This window comes from Diospyros lotus, chromosome 9, assembly GCF_014633365.1.
Source record: "Diospyros lotus cultivar Yz01 chromosome 9, ASM1463336v1, whole genome shotgun sequence".
NCBI lineage: Eukaryota > Viridiplantae > Streptophyta > Magnoliopsida > Ericales > Ebenaceae > Diospyros > Diospyros lotus.
Window position 1 is genome coordinate 5,107,927 of NC_068346.1, and position 15,170 is coordinate 5,123,096.

Consider the following 15,170-nt stretch of genomic DNA (forward strand, 5'->3'; position numbering starts at 1 on the left):
TAAGATTTATAATGTTCACTAATATTGCAAACCAAAATATAAGAGCAAGTAAAAAAAATTGTAAACACTAAACAAAAAATAAAAATAAAAATTATTATATACTTATTAACGTTTTACTAAATTTATATAATAAAATACATTAGTAAGTGTTATACTATTTGAATAAATTAAATATCAAACAATACATACCAATCCTCGTCATGACCCCGACCATCAATAAGGGGGAACCTCAATTCAAAATCAAAGAACCTTAAATTCCCTACCGCTCACAATCGGAAACTCTTGTATTCCCGAATATTAGATTTCTCGACCATGCATGATATAGGAGAAGGAGCTTTTGGAACTCACCACCACCCAGCAGCCAAGCCAAACCTTCAGGCAATGGCTTTTGAGATATCAATTTTAAATAATGTGCTCATTATTAATCATTGAGTGGGTCTTAATATATATATAGTAAATTTGAAGGCTTCAAACTTGTGTAGTTATATTGCTTTGGCTTTCAGGATCGAAAAGGAAACTCCTTTCAAAACACAAACATAATTAATTTAACCTACGTTACGAAATTAAAAAGTAATTAATTATTCTTTACGTAAACAGGGGATCTCGACGTAACAGTTCATGGACAATTTTTACTTATAATTCAGAATGGGATCTATGTGAAGGTCCATTTTACTTAATTTCTTGCATCTTAATTTGCTTAATCTACTATGCACAAACAATTTAAAATATATATTATTCATTAGGTTTCTTTTACTTAAACCCCATTGATAAGTTTACATATTAATCATTAGGTTTCTTTTTACATATTATTTTTGATATAGGTTTCTTCACTTCCAGACTTCATTCATTATAGCATGTGAAGAAAGAGCAGAAAATTCCAAGGGGAGTCATTTTCTTATGGTTTTGAAAAGTACTCTTTACTTCAGTCCTCCTCTAATCCTATTATCTTTCTCTTTATTCTTAGTTTTCTTTCTTAATAGATTAGACATTAGCATGTATTGTATAGTTAAAAAGAGTGAATTGTAGGAGGTTTTTTTTAAGTGCATCACACTCGTTTTAACTTTCTTTTTTTAATAAATTATATTTCTTCTTATTTTACACCATATATTATGTTTCTCTTTTAACGCTTTCTTTTTTTTTTTTTTGTTTTTAAATATGGATATTCACTCAAAATCTGGTGATGAATGCGCATCCCATCACTGTATCTATATATGTAATGTACCCATAAAGGCAGAGATTGTAATTTGCATCAAAGAAGTTTGCTTTCAGCTTCCAGCTTTTTCGATCACTCCAATAGAAGCATTAGCGGACAACCCTAGATCTTGATTAAAATTGGGTTTGCAACTTTCAATTTTGCAATAAACTACGTAATAGACAATTTCAGCAGAGAACCCACAAACAATCAAGTAGAGAACTGCATAGAAGCAAAATCAAGAATAAAATCAAGTAACCCCACTTCAAATCTCAATCAAAGAGATGTAAATATCACAATGTTATATATCAAATCTGTTTTTCTTGGTTGTATTCTAGAAAACTAATGAAGCTTCGATTTGTAGGAGAAACCAATCTTCACAACAACTTCAACAAATGAGAATTTTTTGGATGATTTGTAAGAGACGACAGTGAATGATATGCTGGTTGGATTCACCGACAACCCAAATGAGAATTTTTTAGATGATGGTGATGGCGATGAAGTCTCAAGTAGCCAACACATTCTTCTACCAGATAGTTGCGAAGAAATGGAAAAGATCCAAAACCCAACAAAAATCAGAAGGCATATCAACCAACAAAAAAGCTAAAAAATCGGCACCAAAGAGGTCCAAGCAACGAAGAAGGGGAAAACACGCATTAGATCTACAGAGAGAGAGGGTTAGGGAGAACATTTGTGCCTGTGTGTGTATGTATATATCTATATATATAACAGAGAAGAAGAGAGAGAGGCAGTGAGTGGGCCGAGAGGGGGTGCAGCGAACGGCAAATGGAGGGGCGACGACGGCCGCACAACGGAGGGAAGGGCAACGACGGTGGGTCGGCCGCCTCACACACACCCATATACATATAGATATATACACACACAGAACACACAAATGTACATAATATACACACAGATACACATAGAGTTAGTAAATAAACACACACACATCTATGAGAGAGAGAAAGAGAGGGAGGGAGAGAGAGAGAGGTGTGGGTGGGTGCGTTTGTGAGAGACAGAAAGAAAAAGGGAATGAGTGGGTGGGTGGGAGGGAGAGAGAGAGAGAGGTAGATGGAGCTGTGCTGTGGGCGGGAAAAATTTTAATCCCAGCCATCAAATGCATCACAAATCATCCCGGCCATTAAAATGTCTTTCCTTGAGACATTTTCAAAAACCCTTGTGTTTTATTATATAAATATATATATGCTTGAGTTCGTCATTACAGGTAGAAGTCAAACGTTTTTGGACACAGCCGCTACATCTCTCTATCTTTTCCATCCTCACTCTCTCTCAGTGTATCTTTTATTAATTTATTAGAAGAAAAAGCAAAATTGTCTTCCACCGTTGCCAATTAAATATAATTAATTAAATAGATTGAAGAGGTAGCATTCATGTAATTGTAATCATCACACAATGATAAGATATAATTATTTGGACAGCTTTTTCTATGAAATTAAGTTCTTTTTTTTCTTCCTCTACAGACATACATCTCAATCTAATCATTGTTAATTAAATATAACAATACATTTTTAACTGTCAGTAAATGTCTACCTCAATTCTTTAGTATTTAGGAGATTTCTAAAATAGAAAATCATTAGGGGTGCAGATGTTTCTCTGGCTCTCCAATATTTAAGTTAATTTTTGTATAAGAGTATTGAAAATTAAGAAAATTGTAATTTGAGTGGAGTTTGTGTTATTTTGATAAAAAAAATCATCTCTTATTTATAAAGATCGAAGTTGATAGGTGAAAAACATGTATGCCCTTCGGATCTTTTGAATTTTTTAATAAAGGTATTAGAGATGAGTTTAATGCAATCTTAGATTTGGTCGGAAAAGCCTTCGAGAAAGACTCTTGAGGTACGTACTCAATAAAAGTCTTCAAGATGAGTTTCTAGTGAACAATTTTATCGCGAGGGCCTTTGGAGCTTTTTTTTTGGACTTCTTCTTCTTAGACCTATTTTGGGAGAGACCTATTTTCTTAGACACAACACTATTAATTAATAACATATCTTTAATACAATTAGAAGTTATAAGTGATTAATAAATACATATTTTTTTATTTTATAATTTTAAGCTGTCAAATGAACTATTTTATTATTCTCTCGATATATCACTAACATAAAATATTTTATACGTGTATATAGAAATATTAGGCCCATCTAACCTCAACCCTTACTAGAGAAACTATTCCCAAAACCTCAACTCCTATATCCATGTGATGAAGCTCTATTTTTGAAACTTTGTACTTATTTATTTTTCTATTTTGAAAACTTGTAAACATGCTTGGTAATACAGATTTAAGTAGGGACATTGGTATAATGTCAACGAGAAGATTTTTAGCAAAGGTTTCCGTAAATGGGCAGATGACCTAATAAACTGTCCTTATAAAGGGTTTTTAATTAGATACAAAAACAAAATATATATATATATATATAAATGAAGCTTAGAGAAACAGTCAAGTGTTCTAAGCCCTTAGCACAATTTATTATTCCTGACATCAGGATAACTACTTGTATGTGTATTATATTCATTCTTGTCGCTATAAAGTTCAAAGTCTTCGACAACTCATATTTAGGGGTAATTAAATTGTTATCCCTATAAATACGAATATATTAATATTAAATATCATATAAAATATATTAATATTAAGTGTCTAAGAAATGCGTTCGGGTCAACCAACCAAGACATTGTCCCGCTTTGAAAATTATGAACATAACGCGGATTTACATGGGTGATGGTGATGGTGATGGTTTGGAAGATATACGCTGACTGTCTGGGATTTATGGAAATGTTATCTGAATCTATGCCCTTAAGTACTCTCATACTTCTTGCCTAAACAAGATAAAAGGATTACTTTTTAGGAGATATTAATAAATGAAGTAAATTATATATAGTTAGTTAACGTTTATTAAAATAAATAAAATAAAATTATATTAAAATAAATTTAAAATATTTTTCGAACCAATATATGAAATAATTAAGATAAAATTAAAAAATATTTTAAGATTTTTATTAAATTATTTGTTAAAAAATAGATGTATCATTTTTTTTATCTATAAAGATTAAGAGATAAATTTATCTGAAAAAATTTAGATAAAAAGTCATGAGTTCTTTTTCAAGAGTCGCTAGATAAATTTAATAAATATAATAAAAAATAATTTTATCTGTAATACTTTCCATATTATACTTTTTCAGTCTATATCTTAATTAATAAATACTATCTTAATTGAAAACTTGAAATTTTTATTAAATTTCGTCAACTAGACATGTTAAGGAACTCGTCGTATGCCAACTGTCTCCCTAAAATGTCAAAAAACTTCTAGATTACGTTGAGAATAAAAAAAATGAATCTAAAAAAAATCAAAACTCAATAAATACAGACTTAATCGTATTAAAGAGAAATGTATGGGTATGAAAAGATGTATAAATAGATAATGAGTTAAAAAACATACAAAATATATATATTAAAGCGTCTAGAAACATATATATAAAAAGGGAAATGAGTGCATATAGAGAAGGGGTGTTTTGACCTAAATTGAGAGCATTTAAGGGATATAGTTCATTCAAAAAACTATATTAATAGTAGAAGAGTTCAATAATTATTATTATAAAGTTTTAGGATTAAGATTGTAGTTTCTATTTTTAATCTCTTTAGATATAATTAAATGGTCTTAAGATCATCCTAGCGAGATCTTAAAATATATATATATATATATATAAGATTGGTGACTTGTGTTACTGAGGAATAAAACATAATGTCTCTCACTTCTTTTGAATTTTTAATAATTTGGGCCCCACTTAATTACTTTTTACCCTTGAAAGATCAAGAGGAACTTATATATATATATATATACCCATGTCCATGCCATTGACCTGCCTGATGATGATGTACCATATATTAAAAAAGTCCAAAGGCTCCTTCCTTCCCTTGTGCAAAACAAACAGATGACAACTAGCAAAGCCCAAGCCCAACAGCTCTGACCAGCCAAGGCGGCTCTAAGTATAAGAAATTTCCTCCCTCTTTCGCAGGGGGGATTCCTATGCATGCTCTATCTTTTATATTTTTATTTGACGAGTCTTGGACACTAAATTTTGATAATTTATGTGATACTTAATATTTAATTTTTGTAAGCAAGTATTTTATTAAAAAAAATTATAAAGCGTTAACAATTTATAATAGGGTACCCTGAGACATGCAATGAAAAATTTAAAAATAAAAACTTAAAACAAAGAATATATACAAATATTAGAGAAATCTTAATATGACTTCACTTTGAATTTGAAATTACCGATCTTCATATGTATTTTCTTCCTAAGCATTATAAGACTTTAAATGTGAATGTCAATATTTATGATGAAAATACATAGTTGTTCATCTAAAAATATTTAGAGAAGAAAACGAACACTTAATATTAGTGATCAAAAACTTGTTGGTGATTTAGTAATTTTAACAGTTAATGTTGAGTGTACTAAAATTGTCCAAAAAAAATAAATTATATTTAAATAATATTTTTATTTTTATTTTTATTTTTTGACCTTTTAAGTCGCTGCAGTTGGTTTTGACTTCACAGACTCACCCTTCCTTTTAATAATTACACACACAAACACATGCATATAAAACTTTGGTAGATGATGCGCGCCTAGTCTAGATGCATGCATGAAAGTCAGTATGTAACAATCGCAAACGGCAATATATAAATGTGCCAGTACCACCACTATCTTCTATAGTTTTGGGTAACTCCAAGACACGTATAGGGCACCATTTTTGACTGCTTTTGGGTACATTCCTTTATCACTACTAATGGTGGGTGGTCACGGACATAATCTTCCCCAATAAAGGTGCCAAGTTGAGTGGTAAAATAATTTACCCCAGGAATGTAGCATGATTGATTTTCAGGTAATATATTGCATTTAAGGATGTAAGTTTGACTCATGACAGTCGCAGTGTGAGAGTTTCACCCTCTTGTAAGAATGGTTCCTTGTGGGTATCATGCACTGTACCTCCTATCTGATGCGTTGCTGCGTATCGTGATTAACTCCTCCCACGTGCATAGACAATGTGTGAGGGGCCCGGTGAGGAATTTCACTTTTGCACCCAAGAATAAACAAGTTACATGGATTGAACATTTTTTTTTTAAATGAGGTAATCCAAGCCAATTCAATTAGAACATCATCTTTTTAAATTTTTTATTTAAGTCTTTCTTTTTGTTTCTTAATAATGAGATAGAATAGGTATTCATGCAAGTAACAACTAACTTAATTATCCGTCTTATCAATGATTAGGTTCCATAAGTTTTTGACCATCAATATAAAGCATAATTTAACTATATCCAAGGGCTATAAAAAAACATTTATAATATGCTTTGCTAATACTTATTTATACTTTCTATTAAAGATATTATCTATAACAATTTTTGTTTCTATAAAAAACATTATCTTTAAGATTTACAATAGAACCCAAAAAATAAAAAATCACAATGATTTACAATAGAACCAAAAAAAAAAAAAAAAAATCACAATGCTAACATAACTACACTCTAAAAACACAAATTATGTTCACATTGTCTACAATTGGAATCCTAATTAAGAGAAAACAATAACATGTTTGTGTATGTACATGTATTGTACAAATTCTCTAATTCCTCTTCAAATTAAGATATATTACAGCAATATTAAGTAATTGTCAATTAGTGGGCCCAAAACTTGATTTGATTTACAAATTCTTGGCGGCTTACTAATTTTCCATCTCTAATTAACCAGTCCGGTCCAACTTCCAAACTATTATTTTTTAATTCCCATAATTGAACTAATTCATCATCTTCATCTCAACCCATTCAAAATAAAAAGCCAAAGCTACCTTCTCTACTTTTTTTAATTTTTAATTTTGAGTTTTAAATTCATTTTCAATTTTTTGTTTTGATAGTCTATTTTTAAAAAATTAAAAACGCGTTCTTTTTATTATTTTGAAAAATTATTTCTCAAAACAAAAAATTAGAAAACGTATTTTTTTTTAAATTTTAAAAATAATTTTTTAATAATATTTTATTCAATAAATTTGATTACGTAATAAATTAAAAATATTTAATGTTAATATATTATTAAAAAATATATATATTTTAAAGTTAATAAATTTTGTAATATTTTTTTATTATAATAATAAAATATAAATAAATAAATATGTTTTGAGTTTAGAGTTTGTTTTGGATTAAAATTTTGAGTTTTCTTTATAATTTTTTTTTGTTTTTAAAAATAAATTTTTAAAAATAGTAAAAAGAACGCGTTTTTATTATTTTAAAAAATTAAAAATTAAAAATAACTAAAAACCAATAAAGAGAACGTAACCTAAATTTTCTAAGCCCAAATGTCTTAAAAAGTATTTATTGGGAAGGCTACCAAGAAAGAACAAGTCATGACATCGTCTTGCAAAGGTTACCAGCTAGCACATTGGCTATGCGCGACGTAGCACAGGACAATGACTTGGACAAACCAACCTTAAGCCTCTCCATTCCATTCCACTGCCCCATAAATAGATGCCTTCTATGTTTTCTCAATCATCTCCAACCCAAGATTTTGAGCCTGCAGCCTGCAGTTCATCACTAATAATTACTAACTATATATATATATATATATATAGTTTTGATCATAGATATATATAAGAGAGAGTACTTCTGAAACATATATACCATTACTTGCCATCAGTTCTCAAAAAATACTCTATGGACCTATTGTTGCCCCTTGCTCTTGTTGGTTTTAGCCACAATTTCTAACGCACAATTGTCTTCTTCCTTTTATGACATGACCTATACCCAAACACATTTAAGAACTTCTATAGGAAAAGTGATTTCAAAAGAGAGTTGCATGAAAGCTTCCTGTTAAGAGTATGAGATTTTTCTAGATACTTTGAGCAAAGGAAATCTTTTTTGTATTTTGTCAAAAGTTATTTTCGTTAAGTCAAAGTTTAGCTATAAAGTAAAAGAGATCCTTATTTTAAGGAATGTTGTTCTGATAAAGTTAGGATGTGTTAGTTGAGTTTGGTATTGAGCAAATAGTAATGCGCTTGAATGTTTCTTGTATATATTATTGAAAATGAATGGCACAAGGTGTCTCATTTTTTCAAAGATTGAGCTCACTTCCATTTTTTAAATTTCTCTGATATTAATTATAACATGGTATCAAAGCTCTATTGATCTTTAAGAGCTGTGAGTGAGAGAAAACCAACAAGGCTTCCCCTCCTTACAAAACCTGAAACTTTTGAGTGTTAGCTCATGTCTTCAAGCAATTTTGTAGGACCATCGCCTTCTGTTTTCATAGGAGAAAATTATCCAATGTGGGTTGTCAAAATGAAAGTCTATTTGAGGGCATTTGATCTTTGGAAGGTTGTGGAGGCTGGAAGAGATCCTCCTCCATTAGAGGCAAATCCAACAATTGCCTAAATGAGGCATCATTCTGAACAAGTAGTAAAGAAATACGAGGCTTGGTCTTGTATTCATTTAGCCGTCTTAGAAGCAATTTTCACAAGAATAATAGCTTGTGAGACTGCCAAAGAAGCTTGGGACAAGCTTAAGGAGGAGTTTCAAAGCAATGATAGAACAAGGAAAATGTAAGCGTTAAATTTAAGGAGAGAATTTGAGGTTTTGAAGATGAAAGAAGTTGAATTTGTCAAAGATTATCCTAACAGGTTAATGAAAGTTGTAAACCAAATTAGGTTGCTTGGAGAAAAGCTATCAAATAAGAGAGTTGTAGGAAAAGTGCTAATGATTTTGCCAGAAAGGTTTAAGCCTAAAATTTCCTCTCTTGAAGATTCAAGCGATCTCACTTAGCTAACTTTAACTGAGTAAGTAAATGCCCTGCAAGCCATGGAGCGAAGGAGAGCTATAAGGCTTGAGAGCATTTGAGGGAACTTTTTTTGCAAAGATGAAAGAAAAACAAGCAAGCAGTAGTGGAGCAACGAAGCAATCTAGTGACAAAAAAAGAGAAAGATAAGAAAGAAGGTGAAGGTAACAGAGGTGAAGAAGAGGAAAATATCCACCACGTCCTCATTGTAAAAAGAGAAGCCACACAGAGAACTATTGTTAGTTCAGGCCAAATGTTAAGTGTAGAGACTGCAATCAGCTTGGTCATGTGGAGAAAATGTGTAAAAATAAAGCAAACCAGAAAGGACAACAAACACATGTTGTTGAAAATTAAGAGTAGGTTGAAGAAAAGTCATTTGTTGCCACTTGTCATGCTTTAACTAGTAGCAAAGACTCTTGGTTGATGACAGTGGTTGTACGAGTCACATGACTAGCGATGCTGGATTCTTAAAATATTTGGATAAGTCCTACATCTCTAAAGTGAAGATTGGCAAGTGCTGATGTGAAGGGGAAAGATGTTGCTGTCGAAACACTCATCAAGTACAAAATTTATCACTGTTCTATTTGTGCCCGAAATAAGTCAAAGCTTGTTAAGTGTAGGTCAAATGCTTGAAGAGCATTATGTTTTGCATTTTCAAGATAACTCTTGCATCATATTTGATCTTTCGGGTAGCGAATTTATGACTATTAACATGAAATGTAAAAGCTTTCATCTCGATTGGAAACAAACAGATTTGCATGCTTATACTAGCATGGTTAATGATTCTAGCTTATGGCACAAAAGACTTGGTCATTTTAGCTACTCAAACTTGAAGCTCATGCACTCTAAAAAGCTAGTTCATGATCTGCTATTCATGACAGTGTTGATGTATGTGATGTTTGTTAATATGGAAAAGAAAGTAAATTGCCATTCTCTAAAAATAGGTGGAGAGCTTCTATGACACTACAACTCATACATAGTGATGCATGTGGTCCTATGAGTACGCCATCTTTAAATGGGAACAAATATTTTCTACTATCTATAGTTGGTTTTTCAAAGATGCGTTGGGTGCATTTTTCAAAGATGTGTAGCTCAAATGCTTGAAGAGCGTTATGTTTTGCATTTTCAAGATAACTCTTGCATCATATTTGATCTTTTGGGTAGTGAATTTATGACTATTAACATGAAATGTAAAAGCTTTAAACTCGATTGGAAACAAACAGATTTGCATGCTTATACTAGCATAGTTAATGATTCTAGCTTATGGCACAAAAGACGGTCATTTTAGCTACTCAAACTTGAAGCTCATGCACTCTAAAAAGCTAGTTCATGATCTGCTATTCATGACAGTGTTGATGTATGTGATGTTTGTTAATATGGAAAGGAAAGTAAATTGCCATTCTCTAAAAATAGGTGGATAGCTTCTAAGACACTACAACTCATACATAGTGATGCATGTGGTCCTATGAGTACACCATCTTTAAATGGGAACAAATATTTTCTACTATCTATAGATGATTTTTCAAAGATGTGTTGGGTGCATTTTTTAAAGCAAAGGTAAGAGGTTCTAGAAGCCTTTCAAAAGTTTAAATTAAGCCAAGGTGGAGAAGCAAGAAGGCTGCCAAATTAAAATTCTTAGAACAAAATGAAATGAGCTGAATCTTAGGAAAGTATAGTTGATCTTTTATTAGATTCGAGTATGGGATATATATATATATATATATGCGAAAAACCACCTTAAAGTATCTTCTAAAAATCAGAAACAGATTTGAATTAGACTTAAAAGATAAAACAAATCAACTGATATTTAAATTTCTGACCTTATCTTTCTCTTTCAAGCTGCCTCATCCATTTAATTTTGAAAACTTCTCATATCTCCTAACAACAACCTTATCCACTAATCTCAGGCATTCCTTCTATTTGTTCCAACACTTCCCATGAATGCGAAGCTTTTATTCTAAAGTTGTAATTATCCTAATGAATGGCCTCACACCATGTAAAAGAATTATAGTTTCTCATGATAGAGGGTTAGTTCATCTTACACATGCTCAAGTATAGTAGATCAAACTTACAGACAGAATTAGATCGACGGCAGGTTCAAGATCTTGGAACACCTTTGCCAGCTCCTGGCAAAGCAGTAAAGTGAAAACGAAATTATTTCAATGTCCAAAAAGATCAGAGGATTGAAGAAAGCACCCATCAAGGAAGAATTACCTTAGGATTGCTCTTGGGTAGATGATTAATCTGTTCAGATAAAGAGGTCACTCCTGGCCAAGTTTCTTCATTTGGTGTGCCCAAAATGCTACATAAAGAATCTATTTTAAGATTGCTGCACTATAATTCTACTGGGTTTTATAAGCTAGGTGTGATACATAAATATTGAGAGCAGCTGATCAATTTCAGTCCGGCCATTAAAAAGAGGCTGCCAGATTACCATCTCTACGAATGTGCAACCAACAGACCAGATGTCAACAGCAGAAGAGTATTGGTGTGAGCCAAGAAAAATTTTCTGGAGCCTTGTAGCCGGGAGTTCCTACCTATAGAGATGGCCAAAAATTTGAGAAAACAAACATGAATCCGACCAGATGTATTGTCTGATACAAAATAACATAAATTAGAATAAGGAAAATGAAACAGTATTTCCTATCAACTAACATCATCCGGGAATGCATGTACTAGTCAGAAGAAGAATCTAAAAAAAAAAAAAAAAATTGTCAGAAGAAGAGGGAAAGGAAGAAAATAAGGAGCACAGTTTGTCAAAACATCACCAGTATCAAAATTCTAAAATTGGTTTCATTGAACCAAGCTGACAATTCAACAATGCAACGATACAGTTAGCAGATTAAGACTAAAAGCAGGCCAAGAATGTATATGTGATTACTAATACCTGTCCAGTATATGACTTCAAGGGAACACCAACTGGCCTAGCCAATCCAAAGTCTGCTACCTTCACTCTGTTTTCTCTGAGATCTATCAACAAATTTGCAGGTTTTAAATCTCGGTGAAGAATCTTACGTGCATGACAGTAAGCCACACCAGAAAGAATGTGACGCAGATAGTCCTGCAAAGAGAGAGTCGAATCACCGTGAACCATATGACAGATTAAGCATTTATGGTTTACATTTTATTTTAATCTAACCCTGTCTCTGCCTGCTTTTCGTTCCCCTTTTAACTTAGGTGGAACTTTGCTACCAGTATAGACTTAGGTCTCTGGGAACTTGTACGTGCCACGTATTCTATACGTGTTACAGTTATTTGAGTTACTTGCACTAAAGATACTGAAAAATAATGTAACCAGATAATTTCCCAACATTTACCTAGCAATGCGTGAGTCATATGACAATAATTGATTCCTGAATGTCTCCATAGCTTTACCCATCTTTTATGTAAAGAATTGCAAGAAATAAAGTTATCATTTTCCACTGAAAAATAAAGAATTCCAATGTCCATGCCTATAGATTCTTACCATAATTAGAGAAATATATCACATGCCATACAGGTAAAATTGACCAGGAAATGCATAACTAAATTCAAAACATGACTGAAAATTAGAGTTCGACTTATGCATACATGACACTAAAACTATACAGAAAGGTACTGACCTGTGAACAAAGTAAAACAATGGGAACCACAAAACAGGCGCTACCACAAAAAAGAAACTACAGCAAAGAAGAAATAAGAGGAATTATTAGGCTTCGTCATGTAAGGTGAGGAGCAAACCTGACAATATTATCATGCTTCGTCTCTTTTAGAATGGAGGCTTCCCTTATTACCTCGCCTGGGACACCATCACGATCACCGAGGAAGAAAATCTTCTTAACAGCGACCATTTTTTCATCTAAAGTATAATAGCATTTTAAACCTCACCATAACCTCCTCCTCCAATCTTATCAATTCCCAGGTACTGTCAACCAACTCACATCATAAATAGCAAGTGAGGTAGTAAGAAAAAAATTTAAAATTAACCATTTTCTCTCTCTTTACCCTGCTCATGAAATCAAGTTGAATCTTGCAAGACCCGCAAAAATGAAATAAAAGTACATGACTAAGCAGAAAATTCTATAAGGAAAACAATCGGAGAGAAATGCTAGAAAGAAATTCTCACTTAAGAAATGGCATGATTTATGGATGAATAGATTAAAAAACCCCAACCATCTAGTGTTAATTTGATCTGTTAGAGGAAAATTTTAAACTTACTTTAGAATGGCATGTGAATACAAGAGATGGGACATTTTTTAAATCCATTAGTTGCTTGGGGGAACAACTCGATAAGATAGGCATCAACATGAAATAATGTTCTGATAATAGTCGCAACAGTATATATTGATAAATGTAAATTTCTGTCTCACTTGTTGTCATTAGGAAGGGTAACACAATACCATTCTTTGAAGGGGAAAGAGGTAAAAATTTGTATCTCATTATTCGTCTCACCAGTTTGTGCAAATTGTCCTGGACGTGTTAACAATCATTAAATAATCGAAAACTTACTTATTCTACCACAAAACAGAAATTAATAAACAAAGTTAAAATGTTCTTATAACTACTTTCTGAATATCTGTTCACAACTAAGGGCTCCGTTTTCTTTTCAGATTCCGGTATCCACTTATTTAGGTGCAGCTGTAGGCATAAAGCACTGCAGATCAATACATTTAAAACTTGGCAATCAAGGACAATTTTGAACACAATTTCGTGCTACCACGTTATACTGACGTATCAGAAGAACAAACCATGCGAATCTGAATCCATACAAGTAAATTTACAAGAACTGACAGTAAAAGAAGCAATAGCTTCCAATTGATGTGTTCTTTGCCAAATATATTATATAACCAAAAATTAGAAAATGAATAAATCATTCATCCGCGCCAAAAGTGAATTAAGGAGAGCAGTAAACAAGGAAAAAAAAAAAACAGGTAATGAAAAGAGAAGACAAATCACGGGGAGAAGAAATGCAAACAAAGCAGTAAAGCGAGAAAGAAGATTGAATCGAACAGTATTATTATGGCGCAAAACCAAAAGAATCAGAAAAATCAAAGTTAAAGAGATCACTTGGAGACAATGGAGAGTGAATTTAGTTGTAGCCGCGAAACTGTTCGATTGAAGATTGGATATGAGAATTTGTAGTCTTGAAAGAAAAGGAGAAAAAACATAAAAAGAAAAAAGTAATTAAATAGCGACAACATGATGACATTTCCCGTTAAAACTCATCTACTTTTCAATCTTTTTGTAATCATATATTAAGGAAATTAATATAATGCCCTGGCATATGATGCCTAAATGCATGAAACAATAAATTAACTAATTGCAAACAGTTATGTACCCTCATTATCTATTATTGTTTCATATAAATCCGAAACGCATATAGGGCATTCTTTCTTTTTGACTGCTTTTGGAAATATTTCAAACTTTGGATTTGGTCGAGGTTGTCAAAATTCAATCAGATTGATCAATTATATCAACTTAATTATCAATCAAATGCGGTACCAAAGTCTTAAGAGCATTTATTAAGAAGGCTACCAAGAAAGAACAAGTCATCACATCGATGACAATGACTTGGACATTGGCTGTACGTAGCGTAGCACAAGACAATACAATGAGTTGGGCAAATCAGCCTTGATGTCTGTCCATACCATTGCCCTATAAATAGCTGTAGCCTACAGTTCATCACTAATATTATCCAACTATATATATAGTTTTGATCATAGATATAAATATAGGAGACTGCACTTCCGAAACATATATACCATTACTCGCCATGAGTTCTCAAAGAATATTCTATGGAGCTATTGTTGCTCCTGTCCTGTTGTTACCATTACTTGCTATGGTTAGATTTTAACCTCTAGTTGAGTTATTGAAGAACTTTACGGCTTAGTTTGGTTAGGCTTTTTTTAAGGAGCTGAAAAATTGGATAATATTTAAGTTATGTAATAACATTTAAATTGAGTAGCATTTAACTTGATAACGTGTTTAAATAAATGTGCTTTTAAATTATTAGTGTAAAATTATGTATTTGATTTGTAAAATTTGATAAGCTGTTAGAACTTAATAAAAAGACTAAATGGGCATGGCATTGAATAATGCAAATTAAATTCAAAAAATACATTTAAAAAAAATAAATTGATTTCCAATTGCTAAAATATTTATAATT

The 15,170-nt window shown here is 31.9% G+C and overlaps 1 long non-coding RNA gene across 1 annotated transcript; it reads right to left on the reverse strand.

Moving 5' to 3' along the window:
• Positions 1-11,262: 11,262 nt before the first annotated feature.
• On the reverse strand, positions 11,263-12,140 carry LOC127810510 (uncharacterized). Its single transcript, XR_008025463.1, has 3 exons — positions 11,913-12,140; positions 11,460-11,562; positions 11,263-11,327 (listed from the first exon to the last, which is right to left on the reverse strand). It is a non-coding gene; the product is annotated as an uncharacterized LOC127810510 (long non-coding RNA).
• Between the last annotated feature and the right edge of the window lie 3,030 nt (positions 12,141-15,170).